Here is a 22,627-nt window from a genome sequence, read left to right as displayed (position 1 = left end):
TAGAGATAAATACATTTTTTAAACAGTATGTAATATTAAAGTTACTCGAAATTATCGAGTTATACAATTCGTCCCAGATACTCCCACTCAATCTGTAGAAATCGAGCGCTGTACGTGTAAGTTTATGGTTTCAAGTTGCGTGAATCGTGGATTGTCTGGACGTTTTCAATTTGAAATAGGTTTATTAGTTTGCATTTCACAACGCCATTTCGTTTATTAGTAGTATCAGATAATAAAATTTTATGATCATGGAAGTTATTGTAATCGCGGAACTACACTGAAAAACGTAATCTTTGATCATTCAGCATAAAACAGAAATTCTATATCGCAGTGATAAGCTACACATAGATAATAGTCATCATTTTTTTCAATTTAATTATTCATTTTTTAGGTTCAATTTATTATTCTGTTGTAATTTACTTTTCGCTTGTCATACTTCGAAAGGAATATCAAAGCCAGGCAAAAGTACAAATGGAAAATTGTAATGTTCTACTATCAATAAAAAAGTACATAAATGAATTGTATATAATATATAATTAATATTTTATCTCATAATTACTGAAAACATAAAAGTGCTCCTCCAAAAATTTCAAAAATTTATTCTCGCAATTCTAACCAACAATGAATCAGAGATCATTTTCACTGTTCAAGAATCCTAGTACCAAACTACCACGAACACAACACATGAATTTTACCAAAAAATACAAATAAACCTAATTGAAACCAATGAAACGATAAACCACCGAAAAAATGATTTTGCAACTGAACCACTAAAATGTAAACAACGAAAACGAACAGACTCTAGGCTCCAGAGAAATCATTTCTTCCTTTCAAAAGAAGCCCACCATAAAACGAGACTTTAATAAGAATCGAACGGTGCAAAATTCACGGGCGGCGCGTCGGAGTCTGACATTTCAACAAAATGCGATTCATTTCATCGCGGGACGTAATCTGGTTAGCAATTTCCTTCACTCGCCGGAAAAGTAAACAAGCGGAATACGTACGAAGTTTTACGACATCGGCATTAAGCAACGAACGCAGGCGTGCACGTTCACGCGCGCAGGAGCAACATTCCTTCGCGGAGACTCGTAAATTTCCAAGAGCCGTATCAAAAGGCCGAAGAAGAAGAAGAAGAAGAAGAAGAAGAGGAGGGGTTCAAAGAAAAATCTTTAGAGGGTTATTTTTAAAGGAACGCGTATCGAACGCCGCGTGGCGAAGGGAGAGGGAAAAGAATATCGGCGAATCCGTTCAAACATTCCGCCCCGTAAGAATCCGCGCGATGCACCAGATATCCCTGTTGACCACCAGAAGAAGAGTCTCGAGGCCAATGACTATTCGGGAGGACGGTTTCCTGTGAGCCGGTTATCGAGGAAGGTTTTAAAGCCAAACGATCGGCGCAGCCAACGTCCTGGCCGATTTTATCGGTCCCTTCGTGTTTCCTTGATAATCCGCATCACTGACCCCGAGGCGATCGCCTGGTTCTTTGATTTTTCGACTGCTACTTCCTTTTTCGAGCTCTTTCCGTCTTTCAATCTCTCAAATTCTCCTCAGATCGTCTTTTACTCAATTTTCCTTTGGTTTTCTCTTTCAATCTCTCAGTATTTTTCACACCTTCCTCTTCTCAGTGTTTCTTTGTTTCTCTCTTTTAATCTCTTAGTCTTTATCGTACCTTCTTTTTTTCAATGTTTCTGTGTCTCTTAGTCCCTTTCTTATTCACGATTTCTTTCCCTTTCAGTGTTTTATTTCGTCATAAATTATTTCTTTCTCGATTCTTTTACTGTCTCCATTCCTTTTTTCCTTTTAGGCTTTTTCTTTCTTTCGATCTCCTACTTCCTTTGAAATTCTTTCTTTACCTCTCAATCTCTTTCTGTGTCAAGCTCTCCTTCTATCTTTCGACCTCTCTCTTCCAAATTCTTTCTTTTTCGCCGCGCTTAATAATCTTTTCGCCTCTCTCTTTGACCAACAGCTTTTCCTTCTTCTTCAATCTTCTCTGTCAAAATCTCCTTCTTTCTACGGAACTCTTCTTTCAGACTCTTTCTCTCTCTTTTTTCGCCACCTCTCAGCTCTCTCAATCACTCCGTCCCTTCTTTGATCGTGGCATCGTGTTCTCGGTTCAGAGATGTAACACAGAGTAGCCCACGAGATCGATTGAAAAGAGATACGTGTTTCGCTTTCCAATTCCTCGTACACCGGCGAGCCCCAGCCGCCACGTTCAATCCGAACCTATCCTTCGGGGGAGAAAATTTTGCACCGTGATATTATTTACGACGTGCACGCGTCTACGTCTGATGTATGCACGTATTTATCCGTCTCTCCGATAAGCGCCATGTAAACTTCGGGCTTCGGCGGGATTCTTCCCTGATCTTTGATCGGATGTTTTCCCGTGATACGTTCCGCTATATTCTAGACGATAATCTCATAAAACATGATATTTTAACGTTCGAGATATTTTCCTTGATGTACTCTGTTCTTGACGTCCTTTTCATATTTTATGTTGCGAGCAACGATGCATCAGATCTAGTAATAATTCTTATTTTTGAAGTTGTTTCAAATTCTTATTTTTAAATTGATTTCTATTCATCTTTAAAATAAATAGCTTTAAAATTATGACAAGAAACAACATTAATTATTATTAGACGTGATACAATTGTATGCTTCGCGCGTCCACTACTAACATTAGGTACATATTTATGAAGATCGTCCTTTCGTAGTTTATGTAATGAAAATAAAATTATTTTCATATTTCCTTGTATTTAAGAATACTTCTGCATAGGTTGTTTGGGAGTAGGGAATGATCGTAAATTGAATAAATTATTTATCTTAGTATAACGAACAAAACTGTAATAAGTTTGTCTTAATACTATAGTTAGTGTTAATTTATGAAAATTTCATTTAGTGAATAGCCCGTGAATCTTTTTTAAATAAAAATGTTCGTGAACTAATTAATGAAACCGAAATTGAATAAAAATTAATTTTTTTTATTACGCGAACGTATTGTGCAATATATTTTACATGTTCCCCGCCGGTGAAGAATACTGTATTCCGACATGCAACAATGACGCAATAACAACCGTTTAATTATCAAACACCATACGCCTATTTAAATACAACCGCGTATCATTCTAGAGACGTAAAAATTAAAACAACATTACATTCTCCTCCGTGGAGCCTCATTGAATCAGGAACAAAACGAAAATTTCATTAAACTCGAACGAATGCCGCATTGTCCTCCGCACGGTTGCGTTGTTCGATAAATGTGTAAGTACAATACAAGCGATTCATTCATCACACATTATTCACTATATCGTTATGAAGGCAACCGGGGGAAACTATTCTTGCGAGGAAAAACTGGAGCATCTCGCGTTGTTCTGGAAAAAAGGGAGAAGCGAAGTCGCGGAATTGTTCCGCGGTTTAAGAACACGTGACAGTAGTGCTGTTTGATGAAAACCTACCAAAACTCATTTGTACAAGTATGTAGCAGATTTTCGCCCGTATAATAAATTTGTATTCATACCAGTGCATATAGTTTTATTCTATAGTTTTATAGTTTTATTTTACATGTCATAGTTAACAAGTTAATATGCAAAAAAAAGTTTATCTTAAAAAATGTCCACATCGCGACACGCCACATTTTTCAAGAATATCCATCGCGGGATTTGCCGGGGCACGATAGTTCAAAGTTAATTTCGCACACTTCTCACGGCGCCCGGTCTCATATTCGGAAACATTTGCGAAAATGTTCATCGTACCGTCTACGGGGCGGCGGCGTTGAACGCGCCCGAAGAAATACGAATAACTCTGATACGCCGTTCTAAACTCGCAAAATGTTCACTCGTGCGTGTTCGCACGGCGACGACGGGAACGTCTTGCCTAGGAACCCAAGTGTTCGCGCTCGTCGGAACGTTTTCCAGCGTCAGCGGCGCGCCCGGGTTTCGAGTTCAATTAAAAAGTTGACCTGACCCGGTCCGGCCCGGAGTTATAATTGACGCGAATGATTTATTTGTTCATCGTTCGACGCTATCAGCGCTATCGGAAAAATTAGATCCGGGGCATTTTATCTGGTTGCATTCGTTGTTCAAACTTGGGGTTTAACCAAAACATAAATAAGATATCGCTAAAAGCATGGATGCTTGATGAAAGCTTGAAAGTGAATCTATGGAATCATAGACAGTTTTGTTAGAGATTTTTTATTGTAATCGAGATCTCATATATTGAAAATGTTAATATGGATGTGATGGTGCATGAAAAACTAGGTCGAAAGCATAGAATAAAATTTTTTCATGACCTCTTTCCCGAGGAAATCCGCTTTGAAAATTCGTCGAGCGCCCTTACGTTTGGCTGACTGTCAACGGAACATGTTGATTTTTACTTGGACGAGGTTTCGAATAAAAAAATTTTTTATACAGGTTTCTGCGTATTTCCTTGGATAGACTAAGTTTTTATCATGGCATAAAAAGAAGACATCGGGTCCTTAGAAGATAAATAAAAAGTGATGAATTATTATTTCATTTCTATTAAGCTTCCTCCTAACACGAGACTATCCTGTACCTAGAATCTCAAGACATACATTGACTTTCTTTATTCAAAAGAAAAGCCCCAATGACCAAACACAACATACAATTCCGCAATAAACCGTTTACAACTGATCGCCACATGACACCTCGTTCTTGTCCCCACCATTTCACTCGCATTTCATTCGATTCCGTGTAGAATTAAACAAAATAAAAAAGCCTTAGAACACCCAGTACATCATCCATAAAACCGCGAACGGCGCGGCGCGCAACAAGCAACCCTTAAATTTCAAAGTTTCAGCGATCAGCGTCGTTCCGCCAAACGGTTCGCGAGGTTCGCCATACTTATAAGGAGCGCTGCCGTTACAACGATGAGAACCGGGGTCGGGTATCCGCGGCGATCAGCGTCGCGCGCTGTAAAGATCCTTCATTAGCCTGGGCGGATTTCTGCGATATTATTTTAGCGGAGGGGTATCCAGCGCGAATTCTCCAGGTTTAAGTAGCCGGCTAGTACAGCGTAAGGACGTCATGAAAACTTCCGAGTGGCTCGGTGATATAGCAAGCAATTAAGAGGATCATTAAAGCGAAGATATCGCGGACGGTTTAAAGCGATCGTCAACCGGCGATGTGATAACCGTAAAAGAATACGACGACGCCGCGGCATTAGCGGCGAGAGGGGAGCAAGGCCCGACCAACCCCCGTCCACCTTTCCAGCCCCCGTTATTTTCCACGCACGATCAACCGCCCAACGATTTAGAGGAGAAAGACCGGGCGTTATTATTGTTCTGTGTAGACGCGGAACTCTTAAGCGGCTCGGGAAAGAGGGAGCTCGTTCCGTTTCTCGCCGTGCCTCTACCTCCGCGTGAAATTGTTGCTCTAGAACAGCTACTTTCGCAATTTCGAGTATCTTTGCATTCACTGGCGATAAGCCACATATTTGCGCGGGCAGGATCGCGCGCGCACTGTCGACCGTGAAATTGAAAGTCTGATAGTGGAATGGATAAATGGATCGACAACGATCGATTCCGAGATTCTTGTTTTTATGGGATTAAGTTTTCTGGGTTTTTATTAAGATTCAAGGTGTTTGAGATTCTTGGTTTTGGAGTTTGTTCTGTTATACGAGGGTCACTCCAAAAGTTTCCGGTCTCAATCGAAGTAATCGCAGCGAAGTAATCAGTGTTGTATAGTATAGAGGGAGTCTCTAGAACCTTAAGTTTAAAAGGTCTGATTTTTGCGTAGCAGTGTAAACATACTAAAAACTCTTGTTTTTTTTAAAGACCGGACACTTTTGGAGTGCCCCTTGTAAATTGATTTGTGAAGACTAGCAAATGATAATTTAGTAATATATGTACAATTACGATTAAAGGAAGGTGTTTGGCTGATTAGTAGTTTATTTTATGAAAGTAATGCAGATACAGACATGAGGAAATTATATATGTTTATTAGTGCTTTCATCCTGGTTCATTTTGTTTAATTCTTGGCTATTTAAAGTAAAGTATTGGAGTACTGTCAAACTAAAATCTTTTCTAGCTATCTTTTAAAAAATCTGTCCGGAAAGGGATAAAGGGAATTCTAAACTCAGCATGACGTATCTTTTTGATATTCAAATATTAAATTTAAATTAGTAAGTACCTTTGAGAAAGAGAAGCTAAACTTAGAAGACTTTAAGAGAATTGCTGAATTAAAGATTCTATTGAGTCAAGAGTAAAGTGTAAAGCGTGTGACTTGAATATTAAAATGTAATCATTACCCGTGTCCCCTTTACTATTCCAATAAAATAAAATATTCTTACAGGATTCTTCATAAATACGATATTTCATTATGAATTCAATGCTCAAAGACATAACGAAACGAGTAAAATATATTTTACTCCATCAACGATACTACTATAAACATTACGTCATCTATTCAACCTTCAAACAGATGTCATAAATACTTCCAGTAGTGTAGTACCGTTACACTGCAAAAGAACTTCGCGCATCGCAAAAATTCATTTATTCAGAATTAAAAATTATTGGCAGACCTGAAACTGTCGTGAATTCGTATCGTCCGCGGAATGAACATTCCGTGATTCTCCTCTCGTAGTTTTTTTCCAACGGCTATACGCCGGGAACTGTCGTTTTGGCCAGGATTCAATAGATCTGAATGCGCATCCATTTCATTATTTTTTTCATTCCCTTTTCTTTTTTTTACTGTTGACTCAGGGTACGCGAAATCAGCGAATGATGCGATGAAATTTAAGTTAACCATTATATTGGCAACTAAAATGTCTGCATTTTTCCAAATTTTATTGTTACAGTATTTTGATATAAATTCTTTATTTCCGAAGCAAAACCTACGTGAAAATGTTAAACAATGAAAAGCTAAAGCAATTTTGCCGAATTCTCACGAGAACAAAACAAAATTGCGTGAAAGGAAATTTGAAAATCAGTACTATAGTTATATAGTACTATAGTATACACTATACCATATCTAGTACTATATCAGTACTATAGTTATACAGTACTATAGTGAGTACTACTATAGTGATATAGTACTATAGTAAGTACTGATTTTCAAATTTCCTTGCTGATATAGGTGTTAACGCTGGAACTACCGTGTTTTTTTAGTCAGAACGATAGGTTTCAGTTTATTTATTTCGCAATTATTTATATCCTAAAACTATTAAATATCCGAAATGTTTTTGGAAATAAATAGTTTCACTTAAATGCTGTAACGAATATCTAAAGAAATTAAAAAAAAAATGTATTGTTACCATTTTTATGAGGGTAACATACTGATAGTTTTAGTGATAACGAAATGAAATTTTTAGTTGAACCTCGTTTAAAATTGTGAAAAGACATTTTGGCCAACCAGATATTTCGGATTGAAAGAACAGCGGCGCTACGGTACGTGACACACGGCTGTCACGTGCGTTCAACGTCATAGACGGCGCATCGGGTCCAAGCCATCGACAGCTGCTCTAATTTCTCGTCTTCTGCGCGCGCGGGATATTTCTGTACCATTTTGATCCGTCAGCGATAACCGGACTGATTGATACCGGCGTTGCTCCAGACTCTCTAATTAATGTATTTAAATGATCGCCCCAGTTCCCGAAACCAATCGAGCTTTTAATTTGATCGTCCTTGCCGAAACCGAGCGACGAACGTTATTTTCCTTCGTGCATCAGTAATCATTTAGACATTCTATTTTTTCTTCCAATTATCGCGGTTTCTGTTCGGTTCTTTGGAAGCGCTATATAAAATAACGAATTTGAAATTTCAATTTTCATTTAATATTAATTGAAATGAATTGAAAATTAAAACTTTAAATTTATATAACGCTATAATTAATTTAATTCTCGATTCTCTCGTAGACCAATTTTAAAAAGTACACATTCAAATGCTATATAGTATAATAAATCTTTATTAAATTTACATTCAAAGCACAAAAATTTGTAGTCGGCGCCTGTTCGGTAATAAAAGTTATAAGGTAATGCCAAGTGAGATGGCTTGATCTGATTTACATTGTCAAATATCTATATTTTTAATAGTTTCCAGTGACACATTAAATCTTGTACAAAAACCAATTTAACTATTCCCCTTATACATATTTAATTTCATGAATATCTTTCTAATTTCATTAAGCATTTATAATACTTATGACATAATACAACATTAAAAAAAATTGACCCACCTCTTTCTGACTTATCCTTTTTATTATATAATGTTATTAAATAACTGAACTTAAGTAACTGATCAACAGTTGCATTCATCAGTAAAAACGAATCATTGGAAGGTTCAGCATTTCTAAAAAATATTTATTTCAAGTGGGAAGAAAATATGTCACACGAAACGATTCCAAAATTCCGCTCGGTGACGTAAGCGAGACGCAATTCCGAGATCGCTAGGTAAATTCTAAAATATACGATGACGCGGGACAAACGTCACGCAACATTGTGCGATCCGCGCACGCGCGCGCTCGCTACAACATTCCAAGTTTCCGAATCATTAAACTGTCTATCGTATCTCCGAAATACCGTCGGGGAGTATTTTGCTTTCGCGAACTTCGACCGTGCCAAAAAATACAACGAACTATGGAATGACCTAATACTACCAACGTTTCGAGGTCTCCGCCGCTCTGGCCCCTGCCAACGAGTGTCCCTCGTCACGAAATCGCGCGCACGACACAATGCGTTACAGCCAGCGTGCTCGAACGGTTCTAGACAACCGCGCTGTAAATTACCGCGAAATCGTTCGGCGAGGTGCGAGCTAAATCTAGAACGTTCATCGGGCAAACGATCTCGAAGTGTTCGCGAAAAGTGTCCTGTTACTAAATTAATCGCGATACGGCGAGTTAACAGTCTTTCTGTGACAGTGCGATTGCTGACAAAGTGATTTATATTAAACAGTAAAAATTGTGTCGTTTTAGTGTTCGGATAAATTGGATCAAACTATCTCCTCGAATATTAAAGAGAACACTTAAATAATATTTAATTTTAAATATTTAACTCCTTGCCCCACGATTTGTTTCTCAACTGTGATCGATACAACAACTTTGTAATTGATAATTTATTGAAAAAAGAGAAAAATTCTATGCCTACTCTATGCCCACCTTTGCTGCAAAATATAATAATTGATAACGAAAAAATAATATCTCATTTGAATTCACAAAAATTGAGTAATATTTATGTTTATTAAATACTGTTTGAAATCTTCACCGTGAGTCTCACACGTTATTGTAAGGCAAAGGGTTAATATTATTTCAATTACAATATAATAATAACATAACAATAATAGTACGTAAAATAGCACAACATTATATTATATCTAATAATATAATAATAATATAATAACATAATGCAACAACAAAACAAGAAACCGTCTGAAACAATAGAAAATTACTTTCAACGAAAGGAAGGAGAACGCAAAGCTCAAACGATCACCGCAATCACCACTACGATTAAGCCATCATTTTCCCCGCAATCCACCAAAAATTAAGAATATCAGTCAACCGGCTCGCATAAAACTTTTAATTACCGTTCCGACTTCACGCCGTTTAAATTCAAACACCGATGTCAAGCGCAACAATGTTCCGCTTGCCGGTGTCTGTTCCGGACACTTCAAAGGCGACGGGCGTACGGGTGTGCGAGCGGTCGCTCGAAAATCCCGCGTTAAAAGAATTTAATAAGCGAAGCAATTTGCGGATAAAGAGCGAAGAAAACGCTCGGTCTTATTTCAGGTCGGCGTGCAACCGATAGCTCGGCCGGGACGCGAGCATTTTTTCAAAATCTCGGATAGTTTCGTCGGGGCGAGCTGTAGCCGCGGGCGGGCTTTGCCCCGGCGGACACCGAAAACCGGCTATGCATGCTATCGAGATAGAAACGAAAGAGGGTGCACGCAGGGGGAAAGCTGGAGAGCGGGGTAGCGTAGGTTGGACCGTTCATCCGGCTCTTCTATTTGCTTTTCCCATTTTTATATTCAGACTGCATTGGATTTCTCGCCTGTGGGGAATCCGTAACGAGTTCTGTCAATTTCCACTCATGACTGAATATTGAAATGAGTCAAAGCGACTCGGAAATATTTTATCACGGAAACGAAAGGAACGATCGCAACGGGGGAACGTTGCGCCGGGCGGAAACAGAACAAACAAAAATCATACGCGAGAAAGGGAGGAACAAAGAAAGAAGCCGGAAATGGATAAAGCTGCGGGAAGAAGACAGGCCGACGCGAAAGTTCCGGTGACATGAAACTCGGAACCAGGATTGTTCAACCCGCAGACGAAACGGTTGTCAATGCGTCCTAACAAAAGACCATAAACTTACAAAATTTCTTAGACTGTGACTAAAAGGCCCATTAACACGTTGATCGCCACGGTGGTCACCGATGACCGGAGCTTCCAAAGTGCTTGAAGACAATTACACAAAGGAAACTAATGTTGAATCAAAGTATTCAATAATGCAAGTAACTAAATAATAGTGTAACTCAAGAACTATTACATCAAAGCATTAATAACTAATTCCAATACCATTTGTGTTCGTCACGAAAGACAACATTACACAAAATGCTCAAAATCGTCGCGGCGGTTGACGTGTTAATACTAGAAGTACCAAACAGATCAAAATGACCTATTCCTCACTTCCTGCCTTTTGTCATTATCAAAAAGATAACATGATTTTTTGAGGGATTTCCGAAGAATTGTTTTAGCAATACGCAAATATAATAGTAAATTAATAGAAATCCCAATACATGCACTGTTAGAGCTTGTGTAGGAAAACTTCAAAAAGTCAATTTGACTGCTTGGTAATTTAACGTTAACAATACTATAAACACAAAAGAGGCGCCTTTCAGTCGTCATTTAACTTGACCCAACAAAATTATAAAATTAAGATTTAATATTAAATTGTGTATAATATATCAACACATGCAACAGCGAAATAAAATAGCTCTGTCTCTTAATTTATGCAAGATATATTTTTATTTCAATTCCAAAAAGTATCATTGATACCACATAGAAAAATAATGAATATTTGTTGAGAAAAATATTCTCGAACGCATGGGGTTAATTTCTGTACGGTCCATAACCACCTGTCTTCTTCCAATAAGGCCTAGGGAAGCTAAAAGGATGGATCCCCTGCTTTAAATCGTGTGATCGGAAATGAATCGTGGCGAAGATGCTCGATACTGTGGAGGGAGCGACGGAAGATGAGCCGTGCGTATTCCGCGTCCCTTTCGCGTCACGGCACTTTTGTATCGACGAATCCGCGCGGATTCGAAATTACTTCCGGCCGCACTGCGATCTATCGCGCGCAATTCTGCCGGTCATGCTCTGTCAAAGCTGAAACTGCGCGTTTCGATAAGCGGATACGGTATTAAGGATGCGCGTGTGCGTTGCGTTTGACAAGTGCTTTCGATGAAAACGGTCGGATTAAAAATCGGGGAAATGTTCGATTACCTGGGAAATCAGAACGTTAGTCGATTCGTCAAGGATCAGTATTTGTGATAATTAGCGGATTGGTTCTTGTTACTCGAATATTTCGGACGGATAATAATAGTTTGGTGTTCCCGGTGAATTATTTGGTATACTCGTTTGAGTGATTTATTTGGTTGACAGAAATGCGTTTGATTAAAGGTATGTTACAGTGCTTTACGGGAAAGATATAGGGATAAATGAATTAATGATAAAAAGCTTTTGTTATTAGTATTTAAATGAATATTTAGCTGTCGGTGTTAAAACAAAAACAATTACGCAATGATATGTAAAGAAATGATAATATGAAACAAATTTTCAATCATTTTCTTATTACATTTTCATTCAATTTAATTTTTCTTTATTCATACGAAATATGATTTTATTCGAATACAAATCTCATTCCACAATATTATTCTTTATTCAAATAAAAGATTCTTTGATAAAGTATAAAATAACTGTAAATCTGTCAAAGTCGTGGTAGCGATTGCAGAATGAAATTTCTTAAGCACTTGCTATTTCATAGGTATTAGATAAATGAGAAATTATTAGTAATATTGTTGTGACAGAAGAATGCAAGTATCTAGAAACTTTTAATTTGTTTGGGAAGTCTGTCGCATTGGAGGAATATAATTTTCTAAAATTGAACTGCCAACACTCACGGATAATCAGAATAGTTAACAATATAGATGTTCAAATAGTTAAAATTTGTTATACACAGTTTACACAATAAAATCACAATCAGATGCTCAAGAGTAATAAACAAATCTTCAGAATAATCTTTACAAAACAACCCAAATTACTACATTTCTATTCATTAATTTTCTCTCAAAACACTGTCAAACCTATTTGCTTCACAATATTCGTACGCGATACCTTTAAAAATAATATTTCCCTGTATCCAAACATTTAAACACCCACACATCAGAATATTCCACCTTGGAACACCTTAACATTTCTCTAAACCAGTGTTTCTCAATCTTATTACTATTTCTCATTATCTTCGTATTTTTGGATTTGGTTTCAAATACTTTAATAATACATACTTTCAACAGATATTTCTTTGCGAACGGTAAAATTACTTCGTCCAATTACAGTCCCTTATTAAACCCAATGCGCAGGTATCTATACCTTTACGATACACCTTGCAATTTCTAAAAAAGAAAAAGAATCCTTCACCGACTGGCACCAGTCCGATTGATAAACACTAGCCTGGGCCCTAAACATTCGCGTCTTGCGGCTAGTATCCAACCGCGTCAGCAGCGGAAATTCCCCGTAAATATTCGGCGACGTTTCGATTCGTTTCTACGTGGTAGCTGAACACGGACGCTCGAGTGGTCGCAGCAAATGCCCGTCAATCAGAAACAGCACGTAGTATCCCGCGATAAATAAAAGTGTTACCAGCGTCGCCTCCCTCTCCCCAACGTTGTGTGTGCGTGCACGTGTATATTTACCGGGCGACTAATTTTAAAGCGCCACGCGCGCAAATGCGCGGCCGTCCGACGAGGAAGTCGGTAACGCGGTCTCTGAATGGAGAACGCAACGGATACCCGGTGATACTCGCGTCTGCGACACGGGCTCGTAATATCCAGCGATAATTCGAACGGCGATCGGGTTCGCCGCTGGGGAGCGGATACATTATAACGTTCCTATTTATAGTTCGCGTAACGCGCTGATCGGTCGCGTGTCGCAATCCCTTCATCGGGACAATACGCCGCACGCGTGTTTCACGCTTAAATCATGAGTAGGGCCGAAACGACGCCGACGTTATCGATGAACGCCGATAAATAGTGTTCGAGACTCTGCTGGGGAATTTGCAGTGAACTTTCCCACCCTAACACGAGCGGTTTGTAACGTGTTAATTTAGGGTAATTGGATTCGACGCTTGTCGTGGGAGCCTGTTTTTGCGATTTATCGGAATTTCAGTTTCTTTCGGTTTTATTTGGGGCGATCTGTGAGGTTTAGGAAAAATTGGGAGAAGAGAGTAAATGGATTATTATCTGTGGGAAATATGTTAATTATAATTGATGAAATAGATTCGAGATTGCTGTGTACAAAGAAATTAAGCAACGGTAAGAATTGATAAATCGTAGGTTTGTGAGTGTCCTTCTATCTGAATATTTTTATTTCATATTGTTTTTCGTTAAATAGAATTTCTAATCCAGAAGTGTAAAATTGAAAATATTTGAAGCCATAGGAACTACGGTTATTACTGTGATTAATATACCAGTGCGTTAGTAATAAACAAATAAAATTATTTGGTTTTAATACACAGAGAAGATGATACTCTCCACAAACAAAGTTCACGCGGAATCCTACAGAATATCTTCTACCAAAAATCGAGAAATATTCCACAAATATCCACAATTTCCCTATAACATCAACGAGATTGGTTCGATCATTCCCGTAGTATGATCTTACCGCATCAATCACGCGAAACGGGAACGCGGGAGGTTCTCGGTCTCCGCGCGCGGCGTCCGTCGCGCGATGCTAACCTTTAATTAAAATCTTTCGATCCCCGCCGCCAGAAATGAGGCGAAACGACGCGAACGGCCGCGCAGAAACACGCGAGTAACGTCTCATTAGGTACAGATTGACCTAATTACGAAAGGAAACGTCTGGCGCACTCGAGTCACATCTCGTCGGCAGTTGGTGCGTTGCCTGCCTTTCCGTGTAAAATTGGAAATCGTTGTCTATTTATAGACGGTTTTCCGATAGGGTCACCGATGCCGGACAAATATGGAACAATGTGCTCAGAGGATGCAACAGGGACTGTGACTTTTCACGGTTTCCCCTCCTCTCTCTAACCCCTCCACTTTCCCATTCCAACCTCTTCGTTAAATTTCCTTCTCCATGTACGATCTCTTTTTTCTTTGCTTCCTAACAAATGCCATCACGTTACGGATGTTTCTTCTATTTTTTATATATTCCATTTTTATCACGTTTCACGTATCTAGGTAAAAAATTTTTGACTTTTTTATCTCACGCTTATGCTACTGATTAAAATATTGAGGCAAAGTAAATAATATCTGTTTCGTGATTGAGCTAAATTTTTAACGTACATATATTGTATATTAGTCATTAGAATAGAAAAGATGAAAATAACCATTATTCGGAATGTGTTAGAACTATTTTAAACTTAGAGTGGTAACGTGGTGTCACGATGACATCGCTCATTGTTTGTTTAATGAACTATGGAGAGGTTGATTTACTATATCTTTTGCGTAAATAGAAATTATTGAAACAGTTTATATTATATAATAATATGATAATATATGTCTGTTATATTAAATAGTTTTAATATGAAATCTCATTCACGTGTGCAAGTAAATACTTTCCTAAATCTTCAACTGAAATCGCATGTGATACAAGGTTACTCTTTGTGCACGAAGAAATCACGTTACTATTCTATTATCGTTCACGCGTTAACAGTCGAATTGTCTTCCGCTGCGAAAATTAATTGGGAACAACTATAAATCATTTGCAATTCGTTACACTATCTACTCCCCCATGTTACTAAATACATTTCTATTCCATATCAATTTTCGTATTGTAATTATTTTCAACCAATTTAAAAGCACCGGAGACCATTATGACATTTCGAATCGTTTTCTAAAAATTCTAAGCAAACATTCATCAATATTTCCACTCCTTTATATTTGAATTTGCCTATTACAAAATCTCATTCATTACAGTCTAAGAAAAGCTTCTGTGCCTTTTCGGTGATTTCAATAACTTCAACAATTTCAATAATTCCAGTGTTAACCCTTTGCGAACGAAGATTCTTTGAAATGTACGAAACCTTCAATAGATGAAGCCAATGACATATTAATTGCTAAAACAATAGCAATAACAGGAACTGCACATTAATCTCTTATCGTCCGGGTAATTAAATCATTTGTTTGCGACATAGTCTTCCGAATATGAACGTTTTGTCTCGCCGAAATGTCGACATTCGTCCGCAAAGGGTTAAATATATTCAACCAAAAGTTTATCGACCGTTTGAAAATTGCTACCCTAGATGATAACCTTGACTCCCCGAAGCATCGATCTGGAAAAAGGGAAAAAAGAAATTACGAGTCGCCGGAACGAGTGGCCCAGCGGTTCGGGGAACAAAACTTTACTGTCCTGTTTATGCTCCGCACCGCGTAAACAGTAAATCGAAGCCGAAGCGTCCAAGGCTACCCGCTCTGTTTACGAAGTCTCTTTATTCATCGACGATTCCGTGCTCCGCACGGGACTACGCCTGGTTCTTGTCGCGAGGGAAACACCGCGCTCGTCTATCGCTCGTACGGCCACGCGCACACCGCCCCGCCCCGTTCGATTAATTACTTCGAGTTTGCTTGAAACACCCGACCGAACATTTCTGCAACCACTTTTTTCCTACCGAGGACGAATGTAATTTTCAGTAGGCCGATACCGATTGTCGAGCGGTCGTGATATATGCGGACACAACCACGGCTTCAAGCACTCAAGCCGAATTTATAATGGTATTTATAGTGAGGCGAAGAATCGGGAAGAGCTGATACGGAAATTGATGGCGGAATCAGTGAAAATTAGTTTTCATGTGGGAGGCCTGTTATTCGTCTTGCGAATGTGAAATCTTCTAGATGCGAAGAGATTTATTAGCTGGTTTTGACTGTCTTATTCAACTGTATTTTAATTTAATGGTAGTTTTCTATCGCCAGAAAGATTTAATTATTGTGAAAATATTTCGACTTTAATATATTGACCTTAAGTGTCATGTTTTAATTATTTGGTTATAAAATAAGTGTTATGAAAGTGAATTGAATTGGCCTACGTTGATCTATTCTACTATGTAATGATAGATTAATAGTCAGGAATTCTTTTATAATATGGAGCACATTAATTATTAGAAAAATTGTACGATTCTAAGTGGTTGAATCTGATCGTTTTGTTATAATCGTTTAGTTACTTCTTAACAAATGTATGAATACTAATTGGCTGACTTCAATCATCCTATTCTACTTTGTGATAATCAATTAGGAATCGTGAGTTCCTTTACGAATATAGAACATCCTAGTTATTGTGAAAATGTATAATTCGACTTGGCAGACTATGACCGTCCTATTCTACTAAGTGATAGACGATTAATAGTCATGACTTCTTTTATACATATGGACCGCTTTAATCACTATGAGAACCGTGTAATTCTACTTGGCTGGCTTTGACAGGCTCCTTCTACTATATATTTCCGTATCTACTTGGCTGACTATGACATACTCATTCTACTATATAATAGTCTATTCATCACGAATTTCTTTACAACTGTGAGGTGATATACATATAGTATCGAATATTTGACTCTACTTTACTGACTTGGAGCGTCTAATTGTAGTATACTCTACTATGTAGTGGCTATGTATTGATTAAAGTTGAATCGACATAATTGTTATTAACGTGATTTCACAATACTAGATAATCATCACTAAATTAGTAAATTACAATTACATTTATTAATTATCTATTTAATTGTTCGTAACTTTTAATGTTAACATTCAAGAAGAATGGAAAACATTCCAATAATAGACCTTGGTTGAAACAATAAAAAACATTTGAAGTTATTAAAGCATGTGTGTAATATATATGAACATTGGAATAGAATATAAATGTTAATATAAAGTACTAGTCAATAAGAGATACAACATACAGTGAAGAGCATACTGAAAAATGTTTCAAATAATTCTTATCTCCTTCGTAGCATTTTAAAATTCAGTAAATAAATTTTAATTTATTTCCCATGTTAAGAAAGTAGTTTCGAAAAGTTCCACTTTGCAGATAATCCTCGAAATACACATCACTATATCACACACTTCATTTTGTAGTTTCACAGAAAATTCCTTTGGAACTAATTTGAAAATACCGTCTTCATCCGTATGTATGTAGTTTGTTAAACACCAAATTCTTGCAAGTGGCGAATCGCTTATCACAAAGTCTAATTCAATTCTTCATAATGCACAACAAACAAGAAATATTATAATTTTAATTTTTTAGGTCGATATTCAAACACTATAAACTAAGAAGGTAACTATTATCGTAATTCGTTAAACACAAAAACATCGATCTGAATTGTAACCAACTACATTCTATCAATTAATAATTATTTAAAGACTATTCTTGAGAAAAACAAGCAAAGGAAGAAATTATAATTTTATCGGTGGCTGGTACATGAATCCAAATACTTCAATTTTCCATTCGTGTGTCACCAAAATCCACCATTTTCACTATTCCAATTGACAATTAACGTGTCCGATACCTCACTCATCAAACTAAACACACAACTAACCAAAGAAGAGTACATCGCTGAACAAGAGACTCGATACAAAACTGTTTACTAAAATCTTCCTACCACTTGTCACCACACCATCACATTTCCCAATTCTCTACCACACCGAACAATCATTTCCGGTAATAGCGCCTGTTTCACCAAATCAAACCCCCGATTAAACAAAACAGAAGAAGTCACTTAACGAAACACTCCGAATAAAATCGTTTATTCGACTGTCTCCATCACTTGACACTGCCACTATTTCATTCTCAAATTCTCCACCGCTCCAATCATCTACAACCATCATCCCCCACTGTTCACACTGAAACCATCCCAGCCCCGCAAAGGCGAAACAAAACGAAACGCAAAAATCCGTCAATCGCTGAACACACTTCCACAAAGTATACAATCCAAACCACCTTCTAATTGCCACGACCAAGGCGAACAGTTGAGTCAACTTCCCAGGATAATCCAGTCCATCCAGCATCTGTCATCGGGGAACGTATTAGGCACCGGCCACGTTCCATTCACAACGCTGTCACGGAATATCGCGATCGATCACCGTCGAGCACGCGATCGACGATTACGTTAATCGATCGGAGGAAGCTGAACATCAACACGAAAAGAGAATTTCCACGAACGAACGAACCATTTCCTCCGAAAATCACATCGGGAAAACGGTGAAGAAAAACGAAGAACACTGTGTCAAAAGAGAAAAGAGCAGGTAAAGGAACAAAAGAAAAAAACAGAGACCGTGATTCACAAATCTTGCAAATTAGCCAGCGCGCACGAGCTCCAGAGACGCGACGGGCCGCGATTGCGCGCGTGAAGCGTGTAAATCACGCGCGTCACCCGCTTCTGTTTGGCGCGTAAAAACGATGGCGCGCGCGACAGGGTATCATCGCGTTACCTTGTCAGCGAGATCGTCCGGTGTCCCGCGAGCCAGCCGGGGCAGCGATTCCCTCACATTTTCGGGGTAGCGTATGCTCGCGTCCGCGCGATCCTCTTGATCCCCTTGATCGTGGTCGCGGGACGCAGCTTCCTTCTTCGGAAACAGTTAAACAACCTTGATCCTCGCGGAGAAATAGGATGAACGAAGACTATCAGAGCCAAGGAACCAAGGTTGCTAATAGGGGTAGTCGCGAAGTGGGTAAAACACCTTGGAATACTTCTCTTCAGTTGCAATGATACTTCCTCTCTTCGAAATTCCACTTTTTATGGCTCACGATCAACCGACCCTTTCTCTCCTCCTCCTTCTCCTCCTCGACCCTTCTTTTTTCTCGTCTCACACGGTGGTCGCGTGTGAACGCGCCCCGTTATGGCGCCGCTGTCGGCGATCAGCGACGACGACGCAACGTTCACCGCTACGCGGCACGCGCCTACCAATGCCCATCTCTCTCTCTCTCGTTTCCTGGTGGCGATCAGCGACGGCGTTCCGACCACCCGCGTCCGCGGAAACTCCGGGGCAGGAGGACGTTAATCGAGTCCGCGGGATTATCCAGCGAATGATCCCTCTCCTAGAACCCGGTGCACTGTGTAGAAGAGAGAGGGAGAGAGAGATGATGTACGGGGGGTTGGATCGTCGATCCGACGATCGCGATCTCACAGAACGCTGCTGCAGGGAGTGGGGATGGTTGAAACACGACACGAACACCGGGGGGCGGCCGACACCCGTTATACGCGTGTACGCGACACGACTCGCGGCGACGGGCCCGACGAGGTGCACGACGACGGCGCGACGACGGTGACTAGGACGACGCGACTACGACGACGACGGCGGCAGCCGGCTCGCGAGGACCTCTTCCGTCGCACGATTCATGACCACCGACGGAGAGCACGTCGCTCTCGTGGCGACGACTGCGCCGCTGCGCGGTATCTCGTCGAAACGAGCCTACGGGGGCGGGAGAGGGATAAGGACGGAAGCTCGCGCCGTTCGAGCGGAGGGGCGGGAGAGCCGGTCAACGGGGTGGGAGAGGGAGAATACGGGAGGAGGAGAACCTGGTGTGGTTGGGGGAAGAGGACGTCGGAAAAAGGGGAAGGAGAGACAGGTAGGCAGCGGCGCGCGTACCGCGTGCTAGAAAATAGCCGCCTCCTTCTGCGGGGACGCGCTGATTTTCGCTAAGACCTGATCGTCTTCAGGTTCTTTTAATTCTTTACAGTTTGAGGTGATGGGCGTTAGATAGTCAACTTCCGCGCGGTTCGAGGCGATGATTCCTTTTAGCAACTTCTATCTTTGGAGTTGAGAAGCAGGAATATATATTTTTTAGCTCTTGGGGTTGATGCGATGATTTGGTTGAATATTTCTGTAGTATATGAAGTGTTTTTGAAGATACGAAGCATGATTATGGTGAAGGCAAGAGTTTAGAACTAGCTACAGTTTAAGAATGCAAAGTAAATATTAAAGTACTGTTTTGATTCACTATGACAGACGAATAGATGGACACGAATTTTTTTCGACGGCCACGTTTCTAGTTGTTTGTCGCATTGTGCTGCGGCGCTTACAACGTCGGGACGCCCACCACCTGTGGTACTCACCCTCCCTTCACTCCCGCCCCCACCCTTCGCGGCGAACCGCCCTACCACGCGCGCAACACCATCGCGCACACGCGTTGCATCGTCCTTTTGGAGCAGCTTCCCCTTTCAAGGCCTTCTCCGCTCTTCTCCGTTCCTCTCTTCGCGCTCGTCTCTCGTCGCTCTTGTGCTCTTTCTCTCTGTCTCTCTCCTTCTACTCACGGCAAGTCGAATTTTTAAGCTCGTCATCGCGCCGCGAGCGCCAAATGCTCGTGGACATCATGCTCCACGTGGCGACGCCTGCGCCCAGAACAGACTTGCTCGTCTTAACAGGTTTGCTGCCGGTATTTGCGAATAGAAAATTTAGTGCATATGTGGTTCTTGTGTTTGGATTGACGTAGAGTTTTGCATTTTGTGGATGGAATAAGTGTGTTGTGATAAACAGAGAAAAGTTTGAATAAGACGGTATGTTCAAAGGTGGTAGAAAATAGTCAGATATAAGATAACACTTTGGTGAAGATTGATTTAACGCATTGAAAAGGCTGAGTTCGTACGTCATTAGGAAATATGACGAGATTGTCTGATTAGTCTAAAATATATTTCTATATTTTTTAACCAGTTTGGAGTAAATTTTGTATAGTTATTCCTTATGATGATATGGAAAACTTATTGACATTTCTTAATTTTAAGTTGACGTTTTTCTTAAAAAAGAGCAGGAAATATTATTGCTCAGATTAATGTTAAAATAGACAAACGTTAGACGAATTAAAGGAGATATTTTCCTAAAGCTTCTAATAGTGAAAAGTTGTTTTGTAATTTCGAGGAATATCGAATTTTGGAATGAATCTAATATCCTTGCAATACCTGCTATATTGTTCGTGTGTTTGTTTATTATGAATTATTTTTGTTTACCCTGAGGTTCACAAATATTAACAGTGGTGCAGTATTAGTAATTTTCAGTAATAACGCGATGCTACCTGATAGTTTAAATGGAACGCAGATAGCATTGAATGCTCGATGTTTGTACAAGTAGAAATAGCGAATGATGGACAGACGCATTAGCTAGTCTGATTCGAAAGCATACTTGCCTAATGAATTTTCAAATTCCATTTTCTTAAAACTGAATACTCATATTCAACCAAGTTCAATTCAACTTCCGAGACAGTTTTATACCAAATTATTTTTGTGGATATTCATGTATAGTTTATATTACTGAGAGTAAAAGAAAATACTCAATCGCGCTTACTTTTTCAAATTATAATCCTTTTTTATTGAAAATGAAGTACTCTCTAGTTGGAAATTATAAAGCACTCTTTTATCCTAAAAAAAACCTCTTTCCATTAAATATGATATAATGTACGTTGAAATATGTGTATATAAATAATTTCATATTTTAAGTAGTGAAGGATACTTCTACTTTAATAAGCAGCAGTTCATTACACAGGAATACATTTCTTTCTCAAAAAATATCCACACATATATCTAAAAGAATGTATTAACAATACACTAACAAAATTAAAATATACTACTGAATAAGAATATACGATAATTAACAACTCACAACAATTCCTGTAAATGCCCGTACATTTACACAAGCACACGAATGTAAAAAATCAGTTCTACATAAATACAAATACTAAAACACATTTATCTCAATTATATTTCCACTCATTCATCATCTCACAGTCACTAGAATTGCTCCTAGACAGCACATCCCTAATCACGAATACCGGAAGCACTATCGAATATTCCATTTAATTCCAAACGCAAACACCACCGCGCCACTATCATTACCCGCTACCATACCGGGACAGTCTCGCAACATTTCACGAGGTATACCGCGCGCCGCCGCGGTGGGTTCATGAAAAAATCCAGCGTCTGGTAAGCTTCTCGTTTCTTAACGGGTGGATAGAGGAAGCGGGCACGGCGCAGCGCCGGTCCGCCGTAAATATGGATTAAGGGAAATTCACCGGTGTAATCTTACTAATGATCCTGGAAAAACAAATTCGTTCGACGCGCGTCGGTTCTGCTAATTGTCAACACGCCTGCGGAATTCAGTTGCGCAAACAATTCACCGCTGGGAAATGATCCCGAGACCGAGCTTCTGCTTCTTCCCTGCCGCGGGTTTCGACGCTGTTCTCCCTCCGATCGTTACCATTTTAATATACGGCTCGTTACTGCCTCACCTGTCTTCGGTGTTACTTTACGCTCGCGTAATACCCCGTCCCAGAGCCGAACGGACACCGTCTCCCTCTTTCTATCTTCTCCTCTCTCTGTCTCTTCCAGCGCACGCCTCCGCGCGCACTGCTGTCTCTGCAGCGGCATTCTGAATCACGACCTACTTACTCGGGATTGTCCGTACTCGGAT

General features: G+C 39.5%; 1 protein-coding gene across 9 annotated transcripts in view; it reads right to left on the bottom strand.

Moving 5' to 3' along the window:
• Positions 1 to 22,627, bottom strand: part of LOC116426634 (uncharacterized) — a 651,129-nt gene that overhangs the window by 394,221 nt on the left and 234,281 nt on the right. For 2 of the 9 annotated variants that reach the window (XM_076369925.1, XM_076369927.1), the window contains exon 1: positions 18,659 to 18,909. The exons of the other annotated variants lie outside the window; for them this stretch is intronic. The gene's annotated coding sequence lies outside the window, so the exon portion shown is untranslated. Of the gene's footprint in view, positions 1 to 18,658; positions 18,910 to 22,627 lie in introns of those variants that run through there. 9 annotated transcript variants of the gene reach the window in all.

Source organism: Nomia melanderi, chromosome 8 (genome assembly GCF_051020985.1).
Source record: "Nomia melanderi isolate GNS246 chromosome 8, iyNomMela1, whole genome shotgun sequence".
Taxonomy (NCBI): domain Eukaryota; kingdom Metazoa; phylum Arthropoda; class Insecta; order Hymenoptera; family Halictidae; genus Nomia; species Nomia melanderi.
Note: the sequence above shows the minus strand (reverse complement) of the source record. Positions and strands in the feature narration are given on the sequence as shown.